The sequence below is a fragment of the Sciurus carolinensis genome, chromosome 11 (assembly GCF_902686445.1).
Source record: "Sciurus carolinensis chromosome 11, mSciCar1.2, whole genome shotgun sequence".
Lineage (NCBI taxonomy): Eukaryota > Metazoa > Chordata > Mammalia > Rodentia > Sciuridae > Sciurus > Sciurus carolinensis.
Genome location: NC_062223.1, coordinates 60,509,422 through 60,515,905, shown reverse-complemented (window position 1 = coordinate 60,515,905; position 6,484 = coordinate 60,509,422).

The following is a 6,484-nucleotide window of genomic DNA, read 5'->3' as shown; positions in this document are numbered from 1 at the left end:
CATAATTCAGTGCTAGAGCACTTTCTTGAACACACAGAGCCCTGGGTTTGATCCACAGAATTGCAAAAAATAAAATTTTTTAAAAAGAATTTTAAAACAAAGAAAAAAAAGTACTATGATTTTCATGTATTTGAGAAACCAGAAAGCCCCAAACTAAACATTGTGTTCAATTCAGTTAAAATTATCTCCTACATTTCACTACCTGAAGATAATTTAAATTTTTTTCTTTTTTTGGAAATATACTACATGAAAAGCACTATAATAAATAATACATAATCTCTACTTTCCCACTTATGTTTCTGTTTTTAATTACGATGCAAAAAATGTAAACATCCAAAAGGGCAAGAGAGTAACAACAAGCTAAACAAACAATAGCAGCCTTTTAAAATAATTATTAACCATTTATTGAACATTTTTGTAAAGGTATTATGATAGACATTTTACATATACCAGAACAACTCTGCAAAGAAAGTATTATACTCATGTTAACTTGAGAAAACAGGCTTATGATACAGGACTTAGCACAGAGCAGGTATTCAATAATACTTATTGAATGAGTAAAGCTTAGTAAAGTCCCCTAGTTATACACAGCTAATAAGTTAAAAAGGGGTAGAGCATTACATTTACCTCAAGAGTTTCCTACAACATACACAAATTTGGAGTTTCATAAGTTAACATATCTAGACTAGATCCTACCCAACTTAAAGGTGAACTTTAAAAACAGAGTTCAGTAATCATCTCTTCTGTATAAATCAGGGTACAAAATTATAAAGAATTTTTTTAAGATAAGGAAAATTTAAAGAATTTTCCAGCAAGTATATTTAAATATTTTCTTGGCAACTTTTTAACACATTATTTAACAGCAAAAAAAATAATAATAATAAAATCTATTTGACATGAAGCAAATTGAAAGAAACTAAAGATCATCTGTCTTCCATCCCTCTGCTCATACTCTTGTTAGAATTTGCCTATATGGTATGATAACAATATTCCCTTTTATCTCTTAGAGAAAAAAGTTAAGCTATCCAATCAAATGTCTAAATTCCATCATTGACATCATTATGTTAAACACTGCCTTCTCCTTCTCTTTAAAAAATGAAAGATATTGAAGAGAGAAATAGCCTGACACCCCCAACCTCTCAGAGTAAATGAATTGATCAGATCTTAGAATGACTAATATAAATGAAAGTCCCAGGTGGCTAATAGGGTGGGATCACTGAAGGAAGAAAAGGGACCAGAAAAATGACTGAGTGTCTTAACAAGTAAAGACAAAAGAAAAGGTCCTCAATATCACTGTTTTCCACATAGGTCCTATTCTTCTCAATTAGTTAAATCAAATTTATCTGCTACTCCCCCTCAAACATCTGTACTTGAGACACATCCATATGTTTTCATTTTTGGAGGGTGGGTACTGGGGATTGAACCCAGGGGTGCTTAACCACTGAGTCACATCCCCAGCCCTTTTTATATTTTATTTAGAGACAGGGTCTTGCTGAGTTTTTTTTAAGTGCCTCTCTAAATTGCTGAGGCTGGCTTTGAACTCAAGATCTTCCTCCCTCAGTCTCTCTGCCCTCGCCTCACTGGGATTACAGCTGAGCCCGGCTTGTTTTCATCTATTTACTCTCTAGTTTTTAACCCTCATTCCCATGTTCTTTCCCACACAGAAGACAGGTTCACTCTATCATGCCCAGTCACAGATTTTTCAATATTTCTTTAAATACTTCATGTCCTCTTGATGCCAGTCCTAACAACATTTCTCTCATTCCCAGAAATTTCCTATCCTCAAAATTTAAAACGGAAAATCCTTCTTAAACACTCTATGTTAACCAACTTATCTGATATCTGACAGCCACAGTTTCTTTATCCTCTCTTCCTATTCTTAAAATCTCCAATTCTTCTTTTATTACCCCTTCTACTCTTATCTTTCCAGAATATTTGTAAATTTTTTATATAGCAGTTTAATTAAAATATAATTTATAAAATATGCCATTCACTCATTTAAAGTGTTCAATGAAGTTCAAAAATAGTATATTTGAAGAGTTATGCATCTATCATCAGTTTTAGAAAGTTTGATCACCCCAAAAAGAAACCTTATATATACATTTGTAGCCACCCTGGTGTCCAGCCCCAAACCCATGCCCTAGACAAATACCAATGCACTTTCTACCTCTGTAGATTTGCCTATTCTAGACCTCTGATATATATGGAATCAGGTAATATGTAGTCTTTGTGACTAGCTTAAATTTAATGCAAATTTGCTTATAATTTTCTTACAGTTTTTCATTTTTTTTTACTAAAGTATACAACTTATCTTTCTGCTACACTTAAGCTCCTTGAAAGCAGAAGCATATTAAGAACACACACACACACACACACACACACACACACAACACTCTCAATGCCTTACACACAGTAGGTAATTGGTAAAATATATATTGCAAATGAATAAATAGATGAATGTTTTTACTGTAGTTCTTATTCCTCTTTTTTCCTTTTTAGTTCATTGATCTTACTCTGCCCATATTCTTATTATGAATTAACTTTTTCTATAAAAATATGACAAATTTTTAATGTTTCTCTACTCTTCAATAACTATGTTTTCAGCCAGATGCCTATAATCCCAACAACTCAGGAAGCTGAGGCAGGAGGATTGCAAGTTCAAGGTCAGTCTCAGCAACTTCGTGAGACCCTGTCTCAAAATCAAAAAAGAAAGGAAGGAAGGAAGAAAAAGGGAAACTAGGAATATGGCTCAGTGGTAGAGCTTGGTTCAATCCCCAGCACCAAGTAAACAAAAACAAAAATAGATTTTATTTTCTTTATTTGAATTCTCTCTTGTTTTATGTTGATTCTTTCTTTGGCTTACTCAAAACAAGGGACTAGACCCCTCCGTTCCTTCATTTTATAAATATTTATTAAATATATTCTGTGCACCAAGCATATTTGTCAGGGCGATGGGAGTACAATACTAAACAAAATAAGCCAGGCTTTTTCCACATGGAGCTATTGTTGTGAAGACATACAATTTAAAAAGTATACAATTCATAAAATGGATATAGATTGTGATTAGTGATTGGAAGGAAATAAAGAGGTTGCAATATTAGAGAATTAGGGAAAGGGAAGTTCCCAGGATCACCAAAAACCTTTAAACTATGAGTGACCTTGTCCTACCCTTAGAAAGGTGAGGCAAGAGAAGTCTTATGAAGACTAATGTTTAGGTAATAAAGAATTCACTAAAAATCTGATTCTAGAACTAAGTGGTAAAGTGTTTGCCTAGCATGTACAAGACCATAGATTTCATCTTCAGCTCTACAAAAAAAAAAAAGAAAGAAAGAAAGAAAGAGAAAAAAATCTGTCTCTAATCCAAATAACATTTACAATTTCACATGGATTGATAAAGGGGATAATGTTTGGATAATATTACATTGCTTAAAACTACATTCTTTGACACAAACTGATTATATACGGTCCATTGATTAAAGTTCAAACCCTGTTTTTTATAGATAAAGCTTAAGAATAGTATGTAGTAGTATGACTTTTTTCTAAACATAAAAATTAAATTGTTTTAAGACAATGAAGTCAAACTTTTGTAATTTTTTATAACTTTATTTTTATGTGGTGCTGAAGATTGAACCCAGTGCCTCATGCACTCCAGGCGAGCACTCTACCACTGAGTCACAACCCCAGCCCCAAACTTTTGTATTTTTATTAATATATTATTTAGCTGTTATAAAGTGCTTTACATACTCTTTTAATAGCATATCATTAGAAAATCATTTTTTTCTACTACATCTAGATGAATAAGCTATCCTAGGCAAAAATTCTCCTATTCATTGACTCTTTGTCAAATTCATTATTATTCCTTTCTTGGTATTACTGGGTTTTTTGTTTTGTTTTGTTTTATTTGTTTGTTTGTTTGTTTTGGATGCTGTCTTTACTTTAGGAGGGTAAAATACACATTGGTAAGCAAATGTATCTTTCCACAAAACTATTATCACTTTAAATAAACAAAACAGTTCAATAAAGACTAATTCTTAAAGGTAGTGGTCTATTTCCCATTTATAACCTAGTTCTTTACTCTTTTCCAGTAGTATTCCAAAATAAATGCCAAATAAAATCCTTAATATGGAATTTCAGTTTAAATGTCCACAAATCAAGCAAAGAAGTCAGTGTTTCATTTAAAATAGTCATTTTTTCCACTTTTTGTTTCAGCCTTAAGAAATGAGATACAGTTAATTTCCAAATGTAAAATTTAGTAGACTATGCAAATCATGTCTGTGTATCAGAGGAAAAATAACAAACTTAATAAGGAATGTTAAAAAAAAAGTAGAACCCATTAGTTTAAAGATACATAGGAGCAAGCCAAAGATGACAAACATGCATAAAATTCAAAACATGGTGAGAAAGGGAACAGGCACTGAAACACATAAATCAGTGTTTTGAATTCTTTTTCTCTGTGGGTATAATTGTACCTTAGTTTCTTATAATGATTTATTGAGGTAAATATTCTGTATGGTTTAACAGCTACGGCTTCAAAGTGTCAGGCACAAGCTCTCCTTTATTCATGAGGCAGCTGAGTACTGGGATGTGAATTCACTTCTGTATTCTGGGACTTGGCAAAGTTTGTTTTTAAGGTCCTTATAAAGAATTCATGTTGATGCAGTCTATTCAAATGCGAAAAACACTGTGCTATAATGAGTGAAATAGAAAACCTTTACAGTAATTCTGGAGAAAAAAGTAAATAAATTGAAGTAAGCCACACAGAATTACTTGTAGCAAAGTAAAGAATGCCCCTGAGTTCATCGCAACCCCCTTTTTCAGATTTAGGGATGTCTACAAACTCCATCACTGAATGTCAACTAAATTGGGAACTGAATCTAATATCAATACAAAAAGAAAATGATCAGAGAGAAATAGAATTAAGTTTCAGCAATATTCACTTAGGAAAGTCTTTGGGTTGATTTTCAGTTTGCACTTGCTATTGCTCTGGGACCACAGCAAATACTAGAACAACAACTAATAACAATTGCTTAGGATTTCATTGCAACTACTATATAGCAACTGTATAGTTTGGAAAGGGGAAATGAGTAATTTACTAAATATATTTATTTTTTTTGAAAATATACCAGTAGAAGTTATACATGAATACTTATGGCACAGAGACCTAAGTAAACCTGGGAATATGAAGAACTTAATGTCTATGCAAAGCCTTTCAAAAGAAAATTCAGATTTTTTGTCATGAAATACCTATACCTTAAATGTATATGCACCACATGAAGTGGATATACAACTTGCCTTGGATGGTGTTTTATGGTACATCCATACTCCTACACATCTGCCAGAGTGGTTTTATGATTCTATACAAAATGATTTGCCAGTTTAGGGGTATAGATGCCAACTAAAAAGAAATTTTTTAAAAAATGTAAACACAGAGTTTGAAATGGGATTCTCTCATCTCCAGGCAATATATATATACATATGTATACACACACACACACACATATATATATATATTGAAAAATTGTTCAATTGAGGGAGTATTTCATATTAGAGAGAGAGAGAGAGAGATAATAAATGGCTTCTGCCTTTTTGCTACGTCTCCTTTAAAATTAAGAATTACCTAAAAACACTGCCTGCTAAAAGTCAATGATTAAATTATAAACATTTTAGTTATCTTCACAGAGCCTAGCACAGCTAGGAATGAAGCAGATCATCACATAACAATATATTAGTTTAAAATTTCTTTGGACAGTATGGAGATTCCTCAGAAAACTAGGAATGAAACCGCCATTTAACCCAGTTAACACAGTCCTCAGCATATATCCAAAGGATTCTAAATCAGTATACTACAGTGACACAGTCACATCAATGTTTATAGTAGCACAATTCACAATAGCTAAGCTATAGAACCAGTCTAGGTGCCCTTCAACAGATGAATGGACAAAGAAAATGTGATATACATATATGTGTGTATATATATATATATATATATATATACACACACACATACATACATATATATATATATACACACACAATGGAATATTACTCAGTCAGAAAGAAGAATAACTTCATGACATTTGTCAGTAAAAGGATGGATCTAGAGATCATCATGCTAAGTGAAATAAGCCAGTTCCAAAAAATCGCAGGTCAAATGTTTTTGCTGATATGTGGAAGCTAAACCACAATTGGAGGGTAGGGGAGAAGAGAGGTTCAATAGATTAGATGAAGGGAAACAAAAGGAAAGAAAGGGAATAGGAATAGGAAAGACAGTAGAATAAATCAAACATAATTTTCCTATGTATACATATGAAAATACCTAAGTGAATCCCACCACTGTGTCCACCTACAAGAATGGGGTCCTAATTAGATTAAGATGTATTCCATGCTTGTATAATTTTATCAAAATGGACTCTATTGTCATATATAACAAGAGAAAACAATAAAAATACTAAGCAAAATAAGCCAAAATAAAATAAAATAGCTT